A 22770-nucleotide genomic window follows, 5' to 3' on the forward strand; every position below is an offset into this window, starting at 1 on the left:
ATATAAATTTATGTTAAAGTACCCAGAGGTACTTGAAATAGTTATTCCAGGGCAACAAAACAGACTATTCTCGGATCCAGAGGAAGCAAGGAAATTTGCAGAACAACTACAAAACAAGCAGAGAGATGAAGACATATAATGAGAGTAAAAATGACCACGAACTATATGTATGTGTGTATATGGGTATATATAGATATATATATATATCTATATATATATATATATCTATATATATATAGATATATATATATATACATATAGATGTGTATGTATATATGTGTATACATGAATGTATCCGTATTTAGAGGAAAATATATAGTATAGATAAGAATTAATAAGGGAATGAAAGGGAATAGAGGGAATAACGAGGGAATTAAAAGAGTGACTTTTGATATATATGAAAATTGAAATCTTCTCGGGAAGGGGTTGGGTGGAGAGGAGTTACGGTCACTGCAAAATCAGTTGACGCTTTCGAGTGAATTCGCAAATCCAAATGGACAGGGGAGACGTGGTTGCCTGACAAGGAATAAAGGGCAACTCAGGAGGGGGAGGGGAGAATGGGGTTAAAGAAGTTTTAAATAGCAGAATAAGGAAAATGTTTGATGTTTTAGAAATGTTGTCTTATAAAGTGTTCAAAACAAGAAAGCAGAAATGGATAAGAAAGAAAGGTGATGATGAGGAAACGGAAAGGGAAGATAAACAAAGTATGAAATGGCTACGTTGAACTATATGACTTGAAATATTAGCGGAATATATAACCAAATCAAAAGGAAGAAACTGCTAAATTTACTGAAAAAAGAAAAAAATTGATATAGCATTTGTGCAAGAAACACGTTTAACTGAATTGGAGCACAAGAAATTAAAGAGAGATTGGGTAGGACATGTAACAGCAGCATCGTATAATTCAAAAGCTAGAGGAGTAGCTATATTAATCAGTAAAAATGTACCAATTAAAATAGAAGAGGAAATAATAGATCCAGCAGGGAGATATGTAATGATAAAATGTTAGATATATTCGGAGTTTTGGAATCTACCCAATGTATATTCACCTAACGAAGAAGATCAAAAGATTATGCAATATATTTTTTTGAAGATAGCAGACACGCAAGGGAACATACTAATAGAAGGGGATTTCAACCTGAATTTGGATTCAAACGTGGATAAAACTGGGAAAAAAATTAACAGTAAGAACAAAGTAACCAAATTTATAACTAAATAGATGCATGAAATGCAACTTTTGGATATATGGAGGAAACAACACCCAAAGGAAAAGGAATATTCACTGTCTTGCACTTTGAGAGGACTTGTAGTAGTGTTGCAATGAGGGATTCTGGGGTGCAAGTGCGAGCTCCTTGAAAGTGGCAATGTGGATAGTTTTCTCTGGAGCTTTGGAGGCTGAGAGATGACATGTTGAAATTTATCCAATTATTGTAGTCCTGGAGAAGGTCGATTTCTTCTTCCCCCCCCCCCCCACCCCGTGGGAAATGTAAAAGTACTACGATGCCTATATTGAACATGAGAGGGGAAAAGAAGAGAAGTGAGGGAGGTTTTTGCACAGTGCGGTGGGGGTCTGGCCAACGCTACCAGGATAGCGGTGAAATCACCATGATTTAAGAGGCATTTGATTGGGCACATGAACAAGAGGGAATGGGTGATGTGTATGGACCATGTGCTGACAGATGGGATTAATTTAAATGAGTATCATGGTCACCACAGACATTGTTCACCAAATTGCCTATTCCTGGACTGCTCTGTTGGGTGATGATTCATCTCTTTTCAAGGATTGTTGCCCATGGGCAGTAAACTTTTCACAGAAGTCTATCTCCAATGAATGTATTTAGAACATTTCCATGAGTTAATTCCCTGTAGAAACACCAGTTTATCATTCAAGCTGTGTAGCCACAGCAATAATGCAACATTTGAAGGCCATCATTACTGAATCCATTTTAATCAGCCTTCACCTTGTACAATGTTCAGTTGAGACAACAAAATCAAAATGCAACTTTTAACCTCTAGGAAAGATTAGTAATCTTCTGTACCACAGAATTATAACTGAAAAAATATTTGGAAAATTTTGTGAATTCTACTTGCAAAGAGGGGATGAAGAGGAGCCACAATGAGATTTAAAAAAATTAAATCCAGAACATTTATTTGAAGATGTTTATCACAAAGAACATGTTCAGGTTCAGTAATGATCAATTCTAGAATGGCATGTGGCCATAATAAAAGGAATGCAGGATAGATATATTGCAAGGAAAAAGAAACTAATGATTTGGATTGTGGTTTAAATGGTTTTGTGGCGAAATTTGCAGAGGTCACCAAGATAGGGGACAGAGTAGGAAGTGTAGAAACCGTAAAGTTGCAGAAGGATATAAACAGATTAGGAAACTGGGCAAAATGATGGCAGATGAGATTTAACACCGAGAAATGTACAGTTGTACATTTTGGCAGTGGAAATAAACTATTTGGATGGGATGAAAATTCAGACCTTGGATGTGCAAAGGGACCTGGGTGTCCTTGTGCAAGGAAACCTAAAAGTTAATGACCAGGTGAAATTGGTAGTGAAGAATTCATTGGAGTACAGGAAATTAAAGAAGTTATCTCACTGAGGCATTTTGTATCTTGAAAGGTTTAGATAGGGTGGATACGGGTAAGATGGTTCCCTTGGTGGGTGAATTGAGGACAAGAAAATTAGAGGTTATCCATATAAAACAGAGATTAGGAAGAACTTCTTTAGCCAGTGGGTCATGGATCTGTGGAACCGCTGCCGCATACAGCAGTGGAAGCCAGATCACTGGGCATATTTAAACAAGAAATAGACAACTATCTCATTAGTAAGGGCATTCAGGGATATGGGAAAAGTCCGGAAATTGAAAGGAGTGCAGAGTGGTTTCGTGTCGGTTTAAGGAGCAGAATCGACGGGACTTGTGGCCTGGTTCTGTCCTTTGTCTTGAGATCTTGTTCTCATTTGAGAGAGTTTATTGAAGGCAACTAAGAAAAATGGAAAAAATTCTTGGCAGTTGTTAAGAGTAGGTTATTAGTTTGACATCTCTATGTAAAACTCCAAAACTATCTGTCACTTTGGAGCGGTGCCTGTCCCTCCAACCCATGAGGAACATAGACTTTCTAATATGTCATGTGTTCTTTCAGTGACAAATGATTCTCTTATTCAAACATGGCCAGAGGTCACTCACATTTCATTTCAGCTTCACAATCGTTTTGGGTGGGTTTTCAGTTGTAAATGTGGCAAATTCCTTTTTGGGAGTGGATTTCTTGTCACATTTTTCAGTGATGTATTTGGAAAAAAATGCTGTTGTGTGGACTGCAGCTCTTGAATGCAAGTGAGCTGCATTTGTTGTCCTACCAATGCCATCTGCTGCCTGACAAGCCTTCAACCTGGCTCCTGCCCTTTCCAAGCCTTGCTCAAGGGTTTTTCTCGCCTTGTGACCCCATCATAATGGTGTACAGACATCCAATAAGCCACCATTTAAAGGCAGGGTCCATAAGACGCAGGCTTGTAAAACCCCCGGATTATCTTAAAATCGCAAGATTGGATTGGCAAGAATTGGGCGTAGCCCACAGATCTGACAGCTGCTGGTCTTCAAGGTTGTATATGGTTCTGAAAAAAACTAGGGATTGGCGGCCTTGCAGAGATAATTGTGCCCTGAACAATTCCACCGTGCCTGACTGATACAATATTTCAAATTTACAAGACTTCTCAGCCAACCTCCACGGCAAATATGCATTTGTCAAAATAGATCTAGTACATGCTTACTATTAGATTCCATTTGAGTCTTTGGATGTCACAAAGACAGCAGTGATGTTCCCATTCGGCATGTTTGAGTTTCTGAGAATACCATTCGGTCTATGGAATGCAGCTCAGATATTCCAGCAGTTCATGGACCACGAACTCACTGGCCTTGGATTTTTTAGTACTTAAGTTCATCCAGGAGATTCTGGTTGTAAGTGTGGATGAAAAGGAGCACAAGAGCCACCTTATCTCATTGTTTCCGAGGCTTGAGGAATGTGGTACCGTGATCAATCCCTGGAAAGTGTTTCTGGTGTTTCTGATCTTGTATGTTTGGGAGCTAGAGTTATGCAACATGGTATTTTGCCTGATGAATGGAAAGTGCATGGAATTTGATAATTTCCTCCCCCCGTTAGGAACGTTTGGCCAGTTGTGATGGTTTTTAGGTACGAGGAATTTTATTGTTGTTCCCTGGTGAATACCGCAGCATCTCTATTACCTCTTGCTGAACGACTCAAAGGATATGATGTCTGCTTCAAAAAGACATTAACTTTGGGAGATGATGCTGTGTTAGCTTTCCATGATGTGAACACTGTTCTTACAAATGCTACTAAGCTTGTACATCAAATGCCCAAGGCCTTGCTCTCTTACCACAGATGCATCTGTCAGTGCTGTGGGGAGCAGTGTTCGAACAACGAGTCTGTGGGCAATTAGAGCCTCTGGCATTTTTTTTTCAGCCAAACGTTCACCGGCTCAGGCAAAGTATCCTACAATTGGGCAAGAACTCTTAGCTATCTATCTCGCAGTGAAACATTTCAGTTTAAAAAAATTTATATTTATAATTTTGTATACAGTTCAATATAATAGAATCATGGGGGCGTGGCAAGATGGCGTAGGGAACAGACGTGCCTTCCAGATCTCTCTTGACTCTGATTTATTGTTTTGTCTTTAAGTGCCCGTTAACGTTCTTTTAAAAGTTTATAAATAATAAGAGGTGTTGGATTAGTGCCTAATGGTTTATCTGCAAAAAAAAAGGTAAAAGAAAATATCAACAGACTGTTAAAAAACTACATTTTCCGAAATTGTCTGAGCCTACATGTTTATAAGAAGCCAGGACTCAGCATAGAATGGATCCAGAGGAGGACGTGCAGAGTTCGGCATTGAAGCTTCGTTTTAAGCCGGTGAGGCTCTCTGAAGGTCGCACTCAACAGCTTTCAGAACAAGGGGCGGGACGGGTGCCAATGTTTCGCACGGTGGTCACTGCAGGTGTTGTTACTGAGACTTGGACAGTTGAATCAGCTGGGGCGCCACCAGCTGGAGAGTTAAAGAGCTGTCATTCGACTGCTACAGTGGTGGCGCTGCAAAATGCATCTTCAATTACAACGGTTTTTCCAGACATCGATACAGTGAAGATGATTAAAGAGATTTGGCTTAAAGATAACCCTGATCTTCAGTCTCCTGGCATTGCTGGGGGGACTTTGAGAGGGATTTTTATACAAAGTCAAACTGCTAGAAAAGATACTAAATTAAGGGAAGGGACAGAAGATCCCGTGGTCTCTAAGGAACAGCAAGACCCCATTATGCCTGAATCTACTTCTGTTGAAATGTCTGTTAAGGATCTTGAAGATAAGATATATTCTGTATCGAGTCACTTAGCTAATTTTGTGAACCTGTTTATTTCCAAGATTAATGCGATGGCGGAAGTCATTAATGGACCTTTTAAGCTTGAAACCATTGAAAGATTTGAAATGGGTGATCAAGGTTTAGTCGATGCACAGGATCAAATGCAAGATGAAAATAGAATAATTGAAACATTGCAGATCCAAAATAAAAATTTAGCAAAAAAGGTTGATTATTTGGAGAATCAATCTAGACGGAACAACGTGAAAATTGTTGGTTTGCCAGAAGGCATAGAAGGACCAGATCCAAGAAAAAAATTTACTGAATGGATTCCACGAGTGTTAGGACAGGATAAATTCCCTGAAGGTTTAATACTGGAACGTGCTTATAGAGTTTTAAGAAGAAATTCTTTTTCAGGAGAGAATCCAAGATCTATTTTGATCCGTTGTTTAAACTATTGTGACAGAGAGACAATTTTACGTACGGCTATTAGAAATGCCCAGCAAAATAGATCTCCTTTGATGGTTCAGAATAATCCTGTTTTCTTCTATCAAGATTTGAGTCAAGAAATTATGTTTCAATGACGCAAATTTAATTCTGTGAAAGAACGGTTGTGGAAAAAAAAGACATAAGGGAACATTCAGGTATTCTGCAGTACTGAATATTTTTTAGGATGGAAATTAGCCAAAGTTCTTTGACAATCCTAAAGAGGTTATGGACTTTGCTCAGTCTCTACCAATCATGCAGTTTCAGGAACGATGTAGTCCTTTCTCCAAAGAGAATAGAGATGTAAGGTGGGATCCGGTTTTTTAAAAGAAATGGAAGCAATGGTGACCGAAGTGGTAACGTTGATTTAAAAAAATAAAGAGTTTAAATAATGATGATAGTTTAATGAAATGGGAGTTGGGAGAGGGAACTGGGTGGGCACTAGTTTCCAGAAGTCATCAGCTACCTGTGAGTTATCTCACACCCAATATTTTGGGGGAGTTACCGCTTTGGGCGGTTTAAATAGGAGGGGGTAGTTGTGACCTCCGACCTGTTTTTTTTTCTTTTTAATTTTTGGGTTAAGAAGTGAAGGTTTTTTTTATTATTATTATTTTTTAAATAAATATTTTTTTTTAACTCTTTTTGTTTTCTGATTGTAATTGAGAGGGAATTAGGAGGTTTTTTTTCTCTCTCCTTTTTTTTCTCTTTTTTTTTGGGGGGGGTTTCTCTTTTTTCTTTCTTTTTTAAGAGGATGATGTCACAGAAGATAATAAGTCAAAAATTGAGGATGTTGAATTCGATGATGAGGAAGATGAGGGGAAAGATGATAAGAAAAAAAAGAGGAAAATTAAGTACAAATACATTGAGGGAGAAGAGTTTAATAAAATTAAGTTAATTTCGATAGAGAATTTTGAAGATGTTATAAATGAAGAATATGGAGAATTTTATAAGAGTTTGAACTTTTTTCTTTTTTTTTCTTTTTTATATAAGGGGAGGGGAAGGGAATAAAAAGTTTATTTGATTGTTTTTCTAAGGGATGTTTTTGTTCTCTCGATGAATTATAAGGGAAACTTGGTATTAATGGAAATTCTGCATTTATGTATTATTAATTATGATTTTTTTGAATAACGGATATGTGGTTGATATATGATTTTAATATTTGAACTTAGTTTTAAAGTGGATTTCATTTGTTAAATACATGAATTATGTTTGATTTAAATATATGTTTAAGGGTATTATTTTAGTATTGATATTTTTTTTGTTGTTAGTAATTTTTTTTGTTGGTAAGTTTTATCCTTTTTTTGTAAGTGGGGTTTTTTCTATTTTATTTACAATATTGTTAATTAATTCTTCACTCTTTATTTTGGGGGGGAGGGTAGGACTAATTTTAAATTAGATGATTAATGTTGTGTTATAATTATTGGGGGGGTTAATTTGTCTAGTTTAATGATGTAGTATTCTAATTTTTATTATCTTATTTTTTATTATTTCTTTAAATGTAATTTTTATATTATTAATGTCATAAAATTTTAAATAAAGTTTAAAAAAAAAGAAATAGAAGAGCTGGAAACAAATTTGGAAATTGGAAAAGGTGTTCCAAAAGTCTGGTTCCAAAGAATTCACACACTTAATAATGAAACAAATCAAATACAAATACATGTGGCATAGTTAAAAGAAAGAAGAAAGAAATCCCCCCATAGACCACCCCCATCGCCCCTTCCATCCCCTTGCTAAAAGGAAAAGAAGAAAAATGAGTACAAGGGACCACCAATGGGAGCACTGATTACTTTAATGTCCCTTTTCATAAACTGAGGCCTAAAGGAGAAATGGAATATTCACACCCACCCTTTGTAAATGTGGGCTCCACATTCTTCCATAATATATGGTTGTTGCCTCGTGCTAACCGGGATGCAACCCAGTACACAAGATGGCTGACAAACCCGGTGACTGCGAAGATCGCGTGAAAACCAACAAACTTCATCCCAAGTGACATCCTGCACAGCGGGAAGCAATGAGCAATGGCGGGAACACCCACCAATCCTAGGCCAGTGCTGCCGTCTCGTAAGTCCTGTCGTCAGCAGCGGGAGAGTATACAAGAGATTCCAGTTCAACAAACCATTCTTCGACTTTGACTTCTTGGGTGTGTATTGTTCATTCCACACTTCATGGTAAGTGTGCTGGATATCGGTGTGAAGGAAGAGACTTTCACCATTGAACACCTCAAGCCACCACATCTGGACATTAGCAAACTGGTCTCCACTCAGCCCCCACAACGCAGATATAGGTGACCGAAAGCAGCGAACAGTGCTCCAATCACTGGTTCTGGGGTGGTGGGGGGGGATCATGTTAACTGGGATGCCAACCTGTACACAAGATGGCCGATGAACGTGGTGACCGCGCAGAGTCAACGGGGACCAACAACTTTCGTCCCAGGGGCGAACCCACACAGCAGGAATCAACAAAGATGGGAACACTGACCAATTGGAGGCCGGCACGACTGTGACATCACTCCAATTGACAGCAGCGGGGAGAGAATAGAAGTAGAGCTGCCAGTGTAATAAAGGAGTCTTTGACTTTGATTTCTTGACTGTGTGTCCTTCTTTCCACACTTCACAGTAGCGCGCACACTCCAATTACACATCAAATGGTCTTCCTCATTTACATCGGGAGTCACGTGTATGGTTTCCTCACCTAAAGCGTGAGAAGTGCAGCAAAGATCGTCAGACTTGTTTCTGGTTTGTTTTAAGCGGGTGATAGGAGGAAAGTTTGAATATGGATCTCTTTGTCGTTGGGAACGAGGGAGATGACCTGACAACATTATGAGAGGACACGGCAGCATGGATTGAGAGAGGATAATGCAAAGAAGCCGAACACCAGGTGTCACAATTTCCGAATAACCGATCGGCTGCTTGGACTTGAAGAAATGTCTTCAATGAAAATGTAATATCCTTGGAATTCTCTCCCCTGTTGAAGGTTCATTTGAAATTGGGATCCATGGACTTGTGATGAGTTTATTGCCGTACCCATTCGTAGCGGGATAATATGCATCAAACTTAGATGCAGATACTTTGAAAAAAGTAACAGGCATTAAATTGTAAGTGGTAATAAATATGAAGGAAAGATTGATAATCAATAGTCTCCCTTGCAGTTCGGGTACAATGTATTGCTTGAGATCAGAGGAATCTTGGAGCAAGGACAAAGTGATCCTGTTTCCCAAGGATTTGATTGAGTTGTTGGTGTAGTTGTAAGTTGATGGGCCGAATGGTCTGCTGCTCCTTCCACTGGCTCTGCTTTCAGTCTTGCGATGCTGATTGGGTGCACCTGTGTGTTCGCTCGCTCGCTGATTGGTTGTATTAAATGTGCGAGCCAATGGGTTGATTCGGTGAGGCCGCTATTGGTTTGGACGCTGAAGTCGGGTTGGATTGATGGGCAGGTTCGCGGGCTGATTGGCTGTTGCTGTGAGGAGGTGGGATGTTGGCGGCGGCCTCACTTGCTCGGAGTTCGTTGCGTCGCCACGAGCGCAAAATGGAAGAAGTTAGTGGCGGCGCCGGGACCTTCCTCAGCCACGCAGTCCAGCAGCCCGCCAGGCCCCAGATCCGAGGCGTCAGTGCAGGGCCTGATAGCGCCGACAGGGCGAGGCTGGGGGCTGCTCAGAGGGAGGGGGCAGGCGGGGGGGAGATAAGAAGGAGATTGGCGCATGCGTGGTGGGTTCGTGACTTGGTGTTCGGTTCGCACATGTGCGGCTGATACACATGTACCAACGGACGGCCAACGAGCGAACCTTTTGCGCAAGGGCCAACCAAGGACTCGCGCATGCGCATTGAAATTAAGATGGCTGCCCCCAGCCCATGGACCCCCAGACACTGAGTCACAAAGTCAATCCGCACATTTTGGGTCTGACGAGTCCTGTGTCTCTGTTCTCGTTTGTCAAATCATTTGATTTTAAAAATAGGCTCTAAGGCTTCAGGACTCCTCACACTTGCGACCATTGTGGGATCTGACTGATCCATCGGCCTCCATTACGGTCGCAAGTCGGGGATGTGAGAGATGAGGAAACTTGACATAAAAATATGAAAGATGGGGAAACTAGTGCAGACATGTGGAGTGATGGATTAAACCAGTATGAACAGGCTAAGCATGGAAATTAGAATGCAGGAAGCAGAGTCAGCCTATGTCAGATAAGAACCTTCTAGTCTTTTCGACAGGATCAGTGAGCCCACCGTATGAATAAGATAAGGAGAGGTAAGGAATAATAGAATGTAGGAAGTTGAGATAGTCTGGATGAGATAAGGGTCTCCTAGCCCTAGACAGAAGTACCAAGTTCTACATATATAATTAGTAAGCCATATACAGATTTATCAAGTTATGCATATTAAATTAATAAACCCTAGACAGGATTAGCGAACTCTGCATCTGAAGGGACTGTAGCTCTGAGAGTTGGAAAGGTGTGAATGGGGACAAGGGCAAGGTTGTGATTAAAATGACATGATGAGACACCGGCAGGATACCCTCTGGTCCTCCAAGTTCACAGAAACTGCACGTAGGCAGGAAGGATTGCCTAATGCCAAACCCATCCAAGAGGCAGAAGAATGTAAGGGGGAGGGTATTCTGATACTGAAATTCACTGTATAAAAGTTGGGTGAGCCCCAGTGTGTGTGTGTATTCCCAGGGTAAGGGGAAGCACCCAACTTTGCATTGTTGTTATAATAAATGTTCTTTGTTCTCAATTTTTGTCTCGAGCAATTTCTGTTAAGGTACTTCTATTTCTAACATGTCTATTTTCTTTCGGTAGCTCAAACACTGTGACCAATCTAAAACAAACAAAGTGAGAGGTATAAGTTTACCCAAGACAACTGGGCTGCGAGCAGGGTTGGTCTCAAGATGTTTCGCCGAGAAAGAAGTGAGCCCTGAGTAGTTCTTGATTCCTGGATGGACTCCCAAAGACGATGGGTTTGGCATGTTGGCCAATACCCTGTCTTTGCTGGGACCACCCATTAGTTGGGATGAGAAGTTAGACCCATCAAGTGCACCTCTGGGAGAGCGGGTTGCCACGCTCCTTCGAGAAAGAAAATTTCCTGATAAAAAGGGGATGCTAACGGATAGTTTTTGGTTGCTGGCCACAGCCTTACGCCACTCCGTTCAGCGTGAAGCAGAATCATTTCCAAGAGAAGTAGAATCTCAGCACAAGAGAAAGCAATTAGAGGAGGAGCTAGAAGCCATGCGACAACGCTGTTCCATGATGAGTGAAATTGTTCGCACCAGTCAGTACAGAGCCAAAGAATGGGAAGATAAGCATGTCCAAATATTCTGCCGTAATATTAAACTCCGGCAGCAGCTCTATGCAGATAAGGAAAGGCATGGAGTAGAACCCGATCCATATCGTATTCGTGTCATGATATGGAATGGTGATGTGAGAGATGAGTAAAATTGATAAAAATATATGAAGATGAGGAAACTAATATAGATAGATGGGTAAATGAATAAAGCCAGTATGAACAGGATAAGAAATAGATATTAGAATGTAGGAAGCAGAGTTAGTCTGAATAAGATAAGGGTCTTCTAGCCCTAGATAGAATTAGCAGGTTTTGCATATGTAATTAGTAAGCCCTAGACAGTATTAGCAAGTTCTACATATGAAGAGGTTGTAGCCCTGAGAGTTGGGAAGGTGTGAATTAGAACAAAGACAGGGTTGTGAATAAGGACAATGAGGATAATGACATGATGGGACACCGACAGGATACCCCCTGGTCCTCCAAGTTCACAGAAACAGCACGTAGGCAGGCAGGATTGCCTAATGCCAAACCTATCCAGGAGGCAGAAGAATGTAAGGGGGAGGGTATTCCTATACTGAAATAAACTGTACAAAAGTTGGGTGAGCCCCAGTGTGTGTGTGTATTCCCAGGGTAAGGGGAAGCTCCCAACTTTGTATTGTTGTATAATAAATGTTCTTTGTTCTCAATTTTTGTCTCGAGCAATTTCTGTGAAGGTACTTCTGTTTCTAACAAATGGGGGCTCATCCGGGATCCCACTCCCTCCACTGACAGAGTGCCCGACAATGAGGGTAGGTGCACCCCAGCTGATTCAGCTGGACTCACGGATGAAGGGTAACTTGTCAGTGGATGAAGCGTGTGATATCCGAGAAGAGGCATTGAGAACAAACAACGAGAGGACGTTAAGGAAGCACGCTAGATATAGCTACTGGATCCTGGTAAGAGAAATTTTACTTACCTGTTAGTATGGGAGGTGTGAGTAGTAAGGAAGAGAGTCCTAGTGAAGGATGGGGGGATCAGATAACCAAGCAAAGTCCGTTAGGATTAATGTTATCTGATTGGGGTGCAGGGAGAACCCGTGGGAAGGACAAACAGACCATGGTCAGGTATTCCTGTTTGGAATGGGTTAAAAGTCCAATTAAAGGGAGTTCAGTATATTGGCCAAAGCTCAGATCCGAGGATCACTGGATGTGTCAGGCATTGAACATCTGGCTCTGTCAAAACCAAAGAGATAATCTTGAGAGCAGGGAATATGCAGCCTGCTGGCTCAGGGGATCGTTTGATCAACTGGTTTTGAATGAAAAGGAATGCAAGGACAAGAAAGATAAGGAACCTTTTGTCCCTGAAACACAAGGATGGGATGTTTTACATTCCCTTCCTCCACCTTATGCTCCTCCTATGACGGCTCCTATCTTTCTCCCCCCCTCCTATGCTCTACCCTTCTGCACCTTCCCCTCCTCCCCCACAGCTAAAGAAAGGAGAAGAAAGTAGGGGTGGTATGATGACCTGTTCACAAAGTACTAGATTACCACCTCAATTGACAAGAGAGGGAGGAGACTTTGATTCAAAACAGTGTGAGACCCTCCAGGAGGGAAGGGCAGAACCTTTTGATTCATTTCCCGGAGAGCAGAAATTTAGACATTATAAAGGAGAGGATAAGCCAGAAATTAACTGGATGAGACCTTTACGGGAAGTTCCCATGGGAGGGGGTCTCGGTTTTGTAAATGTGCCCCTGACTAGTCCGGAGGTGCGTAATTTTAAGAGAGAATGCCCAATGCAAGCCAGGGAGACGCGACCTTACGCACTGATGTGTTGGAATATAGGGGTTAATTAATCATAGAAAATATGTAGAATATATGCTTATGTACTATTCAGTTTGTATACATGAATCCAGTATTATGTAACAATTTAGTATTTACCTCATGGTGAAGGGAAAGAGTAATGTAAGTAAGGGGCAGCCAAAGTATGTAGCAAAGTTGGCTGATTCCAGTAGGTTTAGAATTGCCTGCTCCCAAGATACAAAAGAGAGGATTATGTATGAAACAATTTAGTAGGAATATTAAGGCAAAAGGAGGTGTTGATTAGCACAAACAAAAAGAATCGTGACAGAGACTGTCAGAAACAAAGAGAATCGAATCAGTAAGAAGCTAAGACAGAAGGAGGTGTTGAGTAGAACAGAAGAATATGGCCAGATTAGAACAAAGAAATAATGAGAAATATCTGGGGTATAAATTGATTTCTGATCAAAACAACAGGATATTCTGATCTTGAGGATTAAGATGGGAGCTCTACACCCCAGATAACTGCAGAGCAGGAAATTACTTGTGATAAATCTTATGCAAGAAATCTAGCAAAGGAAGCCAACTTTTGTTCTGTATAAGGTTGATCTATATAAACTGTAGAGACTGGACAGTAGAGGTCAGTCTTGGGGAATAGCTCATTGTGCAGGTGACCTATGAACTAACGACTGAACCAAAGATCTGTTAAGCTTTATTCTTATGCTGTGTAATAAACTGATTCTCCTATCACTTCATTTAACAAACATGCTGGACTCAGATGACCCATAGACTAAATTAAGGATAGGGTAAAGCCAGAGTCCGACAGATAGAAGCAGACTATGAATAGGGGGGGGGGGGGTGTCACGGTTCTCAGTCAATACACACCGTGGGGCTGCACAGAGAACCATTGGTAAATTTAACCATAGGACCCCACAGTGACAAGATGACCTTTTTAGTAGATTCTGGGGCAGCACGGTCTAGTATTTTACAACCTCCCAAGGGTGTTAAGATAGAGGGGACCGTGATGATTTCGGGAGTAGGAGGAAGAGACTTTACAGTCCCTGTATTAAGAGATGTAAGAATACAAATGGGAGAAAAGGTAATAACAGAGGATATTTTACTAGTTCCCCAAGCTGGAGTTTGCCTGTTGGGACGAGATTTACAGGACCAATTGGCTATCGGCACCAGACCACAGGAATTAGGTATCAGGGTTCAATTGTATGTATTAAGCGAGGAAGATCAAGAACTAATAAATCCTGGAGTATGGACAGAAAGAGGCAATAGAGGTGTGTTAGATATTCCTCCCCTGCAAGTTACTTTAAAAGATTCTGAGCAAGTAATTAGACAAAAACAGTATCCAATTCCTATGGCGGGCCAAAAGGGGCTGCAGCCAGTAATTGACCAGTTGGTGAAAGATGGTATACTCGAACCTTGTATGTCACCTTTTAATACCCCAATTTTATCTGTCCAAAAACCAGACGGTACCTATCGATTAGTGGAGGACTTGAGGGAGCTGAACAAAGTTATTCTCACCCGTCACCCGGTTGTACCTAATCTCTATACAATAATGGGTAAAATCGATCCCCATAGTAAATGGTTTAGTGTGATTGACCTCAAAGATGCTTTCTGGACCTATGCGTTAGCAACAGAGAGCAGAGACATGTTTGCCTTTGAATGGGAAAATCCTTTTACTGGACGTAAGAATCAATAACGGTGGACTGTTCTTCCCCAGGGCTTTACAGAATCACCAAATTTATTCGGCCAGGTCTTAGAACAAATACTAGATGAGGCTCCTCGGAGAGAGAATTGTCAGTTGATACAATATGTTGATGATTTGTTAATTATGGGAAAAACGTACGAATTAGCTAAACAGTATACTGTTGAACTTTTGAATTTTCTGGAGAATAAGGGTCTCAGGGTGAATGAATCCAAATTACAATTTGTTCAATCAGAAGTTAAATAATTAGGTCATCTGGTAAGTCAGGGAACTAGGAAAATAAGTCCAGAAAGGATATGTGGTATTCTACAGATTCCCCCTCCCAAGAATGCCCAAGAACTTAGGAAATTCCTTGGTTTAGTGGGATACTGTAGAATCTGGATTGAAAATTATTCTAGCCTGGTCAGATTTCTCTATGATAAACTCACGATTCTAGGGGGCGAAACTGTTGTCTGGACAGAGGAAGAGATTAAAGATTTTAACTTGGTGAAACAGCGCCTTATTAGTGCCGCAGTGTTGGCTTTACCCAACCCAAATAAGCCATTTGAACTATATACCAATGCGAAAAGAGGTGTTGCCACCGGAGTACTAACACAAGAGAGGGCAGGCTGTAGACAGCCAGGTGCTTTTCTGTCAAAAGTTTTAGACCCTGTTTGTCGTGGTTGGCCAGAGTGTGTGTAAGCCATCGCAGCCACTGCTATTTTAGTTGAGGAAGGACGAAAGATTATGTTTGGTGCCCCGATGATAGTTCACACACCTCCCACAGTCCGCAATATTCTCTTACAACATGCTGGAAGGTGGCTCACAGACTCTAGAATTTTAAAATATGAAGTGATCCTAATGGATAGGGATGATTTGACCCTGATTACGAATAAAGAACACAATCCAGCAGCTTTCTTGGTTTCTCCAAATTCTGACAATACCATAAATGAGTTAGACCATGTATGTTTAGAGGTAATAGATTTACAGACCAAAGTTTGAGAGGATTTAAGCGATGAGCCTTTACAAGAGGGTGAAAGGTGGTTTATTGATGGATCTTCCCATTGCATTGATGGCACTCGCTATAGCGGGTATAGTGTTGTGGATGGGAAAGAAGGAGTGGTGATTGAAGCCGGTCGCCTCCCCGGTCATTGGTCAGCACAATCTTGTGAATTGTATGCCCTCTGCAGAGCTCTCCAGGGTCTAGAGAACAAGGTGGGCACGATCTACACAGACACAAAGTACGCTTTTGGTGTAGTGCACACCTTTGGGAAGATCTGGAAAGAGTGGGTAATGATAACTGGAAAAGGAGAAAAGTTGATCCATGAAAACTTAATTGTCCAATCTCTAGATGCTCCTACATTACCTGAGGAAATAGCTGTAGTTCATGTACAAAGCCATCAAAGTGGTGACAGTCCTGAAGCACAGGGGAACAGACAGGCAGATGCAGCTGCCAAACAGGCTGCGCTCACGGAGAAAATAGACATGCAGCTGTTACTGCCCACCCCTGGAGTATCCTATTCATTCTATTAAACCTGGTGATTGGGTATATGTAAAAGCATGGCAAGATCACCAACTAAAACCTGTCTGGGATGGCCCCTATTGTGTACTTTTGATTACAGACACTGCCGAGCGAACGAAAGAAAAGGGATGGAGCCACATCCAACAAATTAAACGAGCTGCTGAACCACAGACTAACAACATTGATAATCTACCCTCCACCTGGCGTGCAGTCCTTCATCCTTCTGATCTGAAAGTTACACTACGCCGGGATAAAGTGGTGTAATGCTGTTTTTACGATTTGTTGTTTTGTTTACTTGTTGGTTCCCAATTCTTGGGAAATCACCAAATTGCTCACAATGTATTAAGTCCTTCTGGAACAGGGACAGCAGAGGTGACAAATATTTACCTTTAGAATGTAGACAGGGCGCAGGTATAGAGTATAGTCATAGTGAGGTATGGGTTAGTATAGCATCCCAACATGAATCAGGGGAACAGAATGACCCTAGGGGAGTAAATTTGATTTGTATTTGTATTTCGGCCTCTACAGGTATTTAAAAGATGAGTTTTAAAGAGATAGCACAAAGAAGATGGTGGGACAAGGACAGACAGAATGTTAGTCAGGATTGTACATGTAGCAGAGATAGAGTGAATACATATGCTAATGTTCACAGACAGGCTGCAACTCACAGGTTCAGTGATATTTATGCTAATGTTCGCAGACAAGCTGCAACTCACAGGTTCAGAGATATTTATGCTAATGTTCGCAGACAAGCTGCATCTCACAGGTTAAGTGACAAGAAACCCCCCTCCCCAACTCGGTCTCTTGTAAATCATCCTTTGGGTCACAGAGACATTCGGAATGTTAAGAACCACCACTGTAAGGGGAGTTCCAGTTGTAAATGACGTAAGCTGTTCCAGAACACCAGAGCTGCTTGGCATTTAAATCGTTTAATCAGACTCCAGGCAGCCTTGGAGATCATCACCGAACAGACAGCGATGGCCTGCATTTATGGGCTGAAGAAAGACGACAGATACGAGCCCACAGTTCAAAAAAACCGCCTGGCTCTCGATTCCTCGTTGGCTGCTGAAGGCAACGTTTGTGAAAGACAGGTTAATGACGATGCTCACAACGGTCAGGCGGTTAAAGACACTTCTTCAGGAGTTCAAAAATCTTCCCATGCCCAGATTCAGACTTGGCAACCTTGGTCCGGTGTGGGATGGACTAGCCTTTTTATTGGTAACTGGAGTCTGATACCCACAGCCCTTATAGCAGCTGGACTCGCTATTCTGGCCATTATGGTGCTCCCCTGCTTAAAGACTTGTGTGCAGTATTTAATTCAACGGACCCCTCGTCAGATCACTATAACCCAAAGGATGTATGTTTCCCAAATTCACTCTGATGATGCTGAGACTGCAGTTCGTTTACTGACTCGCTGGGAAAAAGACCAGGTTTACAAGTAATACATTCCAGTTGAGAATTCACGAAGTGTAGCTAAAAGAAAAGTGAGGATTGTGAGAGATGAGTAAAACTAATATGATAATATGTGTAATGAAGAAAGCCAGTATGAATAGAGGGTAGATGATAGAATGTAGGAAGTAAAGTTAGTCTGAATAAGGTAAGTGTCTTCTAGCCTTAGAGAGAGTCAGCAAGTTCCGCATATGTAATTAGTAAGCCTTAGACAGAATTAGCAAGTTCTGCATATAAGAATTAGTAAGCCCTGAGGGTTGTGAAGGTGTGAATAAGGACAATGAGGATAATGACATGATGGGACACTGACAGGATACCCCCTGGTCCTCCAAGTTCACAGAAACAGCACGTAGGCAGGCAGGATTGCCTAATGCCAAACCTATCCAGGAGGCAGAAGAATGTAAGGGGAGGGTACTTCTATACTGAAATAAACTGTATAAAAGTTGGGTAAGCCCCAGTGTATGTGTGTATTCCCAGGGTAAGGGGAAGCACCCAACTTTTTTTTCTTTGCTTGGCTTCGCGGACGAAGATTTATGGAGGGGGTAAAAAGTCCACGTCAGCTGAAGGCTCGTTTGTGGCTGACAAGTCCGATGCGGGACAGGCAGACACGATTGCAGCGGTTGCAGGGGAAAATTGGTTGGTTGGGGTTGGGTGTTGGGTTTTTCCTCCTTTGCCTTTTGTCAGTGAGGTAGGCTCTGCGGTCTTCTTCAAAGGAGGTTGCTGCCCGCCAAACTGTGAGGCGCCAAGATGCACGGTTTGAGGCGTTATCAGCCCACTGGCGGTGGTCAATGTGGCAGGCACCAAGAGATTTCTTTAGGCAGTCCTTGTACCTTTTCTTTGGTGCACCTCTGTCACGGTGGCCAGTGGAGAGCTCGCCATATAACACGATCTTGGGAAGGCGATGGTCCTCCATTCTGGAGACGTGACCCATCCAGCGCAGCTGGATCTTCAGCAGCGTGGACTCGATGCTGTCGACCTCTGCCATCTCGAGTACTTCGACGTTAGGGATGTAAGTGCTCCAATGGATGTTGAGGATGGAGCGGAGACAACGCTGGTGGAAGTGTTCTAGGAGCCGTAGGTGGTGCCGGTAGAGGACCCATGATTCGGAGCCGAACAGGAGTGTGGGTATGACAACGGCTCTGTATACGCTTATCTTTGTGAGGTTTTTCAGTTGGTTGTTTTTCCATACTCTTTTGTGTAGTCTTCCAAAGGCGCTATTTGCCTTGGCGAGTCTGTTGTCTATCTCATTGTCGATCCTTGCATCTGATGAAATGGTGCAGCCGAGATAGGTAAACTGGTTGACCGTTTTGAGTTTTGTGTGCCCGATGGAGATGTGGGGGGGCTGGTAATCATGGTGGGGAGCTGGCTGATGGAGGACCTCAGTTTTCTTCAGGCTGACTTCCAGGCCAAACATTTTGGCAGTTTCCGCAAAGCAGGACGTCAAGCGCTGAAGAGCTGGCTCTGAATGGGCAACTAAAGCGGCATCGTCTGCAAAGAGTAGTTCACGGACAAGTTTCTCTTGTGTCTTGGTGTGAGCTTGCAGGCGCCTCAGATTGAAGAGACTGCCATCCGTGCGGTACCGGATGTAAACAGCGTCTTCATTGTTGGGCGCCTCCTGTTGGAGCTCTGTACAGAACAGCGGCTTGTCATTACAAACACCCTTTTTCAGCAGAGGGACAGCCTTAAGACCACCTGGATGCATCCCCGATCCAAACACTGGCACCTCCTGGACTACATCCTGGTGCGAGAAAGTGACAAACGAGATGTGCTCCACACCAGGGTCATGCCTAGCGCGGAATGCCACACTGACCACCGGCTGGTTCGCTGCAAGCTCAACCTTCACCCAACTTTACATTGTTATATAATAAATGTTCTTTGTTCTCAATTTTTGTCTCGAGCAATTTCTGTGAAGGTACTTCTGTTTCTAATAAATGGGGGTCGTCCGGGATCCCACTCCCTCCACTGACAGAGTGCCCGACGACGAGGGTAGGTGCACCCCGGCTGATTCAGCTGGACTCACGGACAACGGGTGACTGGTCAGTGGTTGAAGCGAGTGATATCCGAGAAGAGGCATTGAGAACAAACGACGGGAGGACGTTAAGGAAGCACGCTAGGAATAGCTACTGGATCCCGGTAAGAGGAATTTTACTTACCTGTTAGTATGGGAGGTGTGAGTAGCAAGGGAAATAGTTCTAAGGAAGGACGGGACAATCAGATAACTAAGCAAAGTTCATTGGGATTAATGCTATCTGATTGGGGTGCGGGGAGAACAGCAGCTGGTGTTTTAGTTTCTGGCGACAGTTCTGGGATGGGTGTTGATGTAGCAGCTGTCTAGTGGGTCGAGTGGGCAAGGTTCTTTGGTGGGTGCGTGAAATCATAAGACAGAGAACTGGATACTCATCCATTTAATTGACCACCCTCGCGTGGTGCTGCGTGCCAAGGAATGGCACACTGATCTGTGGATTCTCCTGCCGGAAGGCGCGGGACACTCACAGGGCTTAATTTAAACCTCTGGTTCCGTGGATCGGCAGCAAACTCATAATGATGTCCCACTTTCTCCCATGGAGCCGGGACACACAGTAAATAAAAGAAGACTGCAAAGTCTGAATAAAGCAGTCTTGTGTTGACTAACACCCTGTGCGTGTTGCTTTCATAGCTCTATCGAAGTAGCTGCTACATATATAAATATTTGGGAGGATTATCGCACTTACAGGATACTTTTCATCCATTTCACAGCCTGTGGGAAGAAGCTATTCCCCAGCCTGACAGTCCTGATTTTGATGATGGACGTGGTTAAAGATGCTGTGCACTGGGTGGAAATGGTCTTTTTACAATTCCTTGAGCCCTATTTGAACAACACTCCCAGTAAATGTCATCTGCAGAAGAAAGAGAGACCCCAGTGATCCTCACAACTCTGCATCATTCCTATCTGATGCTTTACAGCTACTGGACCATCCAATGATGCAGCCAGACAGGAGACTTAACTGCGCTCGTGTAAAATCTCAGGATGAGAGCTGTTGGCCTTGACCTCCTCAGCCTCCTTGGGAAGTGTAGGCACTTCCTGACCGATAAGGAGGTGTGATTGTTTTGTGTATTAATACGTGTGCTGTATGGATGGGAATTTTACATGATTGTATTATCTATTCTTGCTCTTTAACAATCTTTAGTGGATAGAAGTAGTCATTGTACTTTAGGATGTACAATCATGTACAGATTGTCGTAAAATAGCCATTTGGCCCAGATGTCTATTCAGTCCAAGAATACTTTCCATCACAGGCAGATTTTGAACAATAACCCCATTCATTCTGCAACAACTGCCACTTAATTTTGCCAGTTGTTCAAAGGTAAACTATATGGGGAAAACACCACTGTCAACTCTTCTACCTTAAAGGAGTAATTATATTCAAATGGGCAGTAGATCAAGAGATGGAAACAGTGAAATCAGACAGAGGTGAGTGGCTGCTTAAATTAGAAACATTCGTGTTCATGCTATAGAGTTTAAGGCTGCCCAGGAGGAATATAATGTGTTTTCTTTAAGATTGTTTGCCCTCATCCTGGCGAAGGATGGGGCCAACAGACATGTTGCTGGAAGGGTTCGAGAATTGATATGGTAGGTCACAGGAAGCTCAAGTTTAGATCCACAGAGCACATGTATTTAGCAAAATGGCCACCCAGTCTGTATTTGGTCTTGCTGATATTGAGGTCAACTGAGTCTACTAAATGTATTAGATTAGGTTGGATGGGGTGCACGTGAAGCTCTGCCTCACCTGGAAGGCCTGATTGTGGCCTTGGATGGAAGTGAGTGGAGATGTAGGAACAAGTTTGGCAATTTCTGCAGTTACAATGGGGAGTGCGTTAGTTGATGGTGGGTGGTGAGGGAAGTGCCGTTGAGGGAGTCACAGAAATACGTGCACCTATGAAAAAAAGGATATGAGTGGAGCGGGTTAGATGTAGCAGGTTAGAGGATGGTGCTGAAGTTGGAAGTGTCAAAGGATAATGTGTCAGATGTGGCAGCTGATGGGTGGTAAGTGAGAAACCTGAGGGATTCTGTCCGTGTTCTGCCGGAAAGGAGGTGGGGTAAAGGCAGAAAGATAATTGGAGATATGGGTGCAGGCTTTATCAATGACAGTATGGGGGAATCAGCAATTATTGAAGAAATAAGACATTTTGGGTATCCTCGTATGAGGACCTAAACTTGGGGTTGTTACAGGCCCAGAGGACCCCAAAACCTAGCAGCAATAGAAAATCACCAAGATAAATGAATACTTCAACAAATGTCTTTTTAATTTCCTTGAAACAAAAAAACAGGATCAAACTTTAAACTATCACTATTAATGTAACTGCCTAACATTAACTCTTTCTAATTCTAAGCACAGGTGTATTTAATGTGTATAAAGTTCTTTGACACTCCTACAAGTTCACCGGTATCTATCAATTCTTATACTTTGCACAGAATTCAACATTTATGACTTTTCACCAAGCTCTGGTGCTTAAAAGTAAACGTTTACCCTCCAGGAAGGCTCTTGTTGGTTTCAGAGAGGGATTTCTTGCTCATTGGACAAGTAAAAACTGATTCCCTCTGATCAGCAACTTTGGTGTCTTGCCAAAGAAACTTTCACCATCAGAGTTTTCCAAATGATAACCTCTTCTGCAGGTCACCATTGAGTTCCTTTTGTTTCCCTTATTTCAGGTGAAACACCATTTCTAGCGAACAATTTCCTCTTGTATGTAGAACAAGGTTTTTCAACAGGCTGAACTGAGAACTCACAACCCGTCTTCAAAATGGGGTTTCAACAAGATGCCAGCTTGCCATCTCTCTCTCTCTCTCTTTTAGCAAAAAGCCTATTTGGTGTCTCCTCTCTGCCTGCAAAAGCAGATGACCTTCTTAGAACAGTAAACTTCTGAGTACAATAATATGTTGTTTTAAAAACAATATTCCATTTTGCACCTGCTTTTGAAATTATTTAGCAAAACAGACTTTGCAAAGGCTCTCGACGGCTCTCGGCGCCTGCATGACTCACTCTTGGCAAAGCTCTTGCATTTTAATTAAGAGCTGTTTTGCAAAGTGTTTGTATTTGTTTGTGACCTACACGACTCCTACAATCTATCCTTCAAAAACATATCTACATACAATATAACATATAGATAATCTGTCACAGGACAGATGCAGCAGAGGAGTTGTGATAAAATCAATGGTGTCC

The sequence above is a fragment of the Narcine bancroftii genome, unplaced genomic scaffold, assembly GCF_036971445.1.
Source record: "Narcine bancroftii isolate sNarBan1 unplaced genomic scaffold, sNarBan1.hap1 Scaffold_114, whole genome shotgun sequence".
NCBI lineage: Eukaryota > Metazoa > Chordata > Chondrichthyes > Torpediniformes > Narcinidae > Narcine > Narcine bancroftii.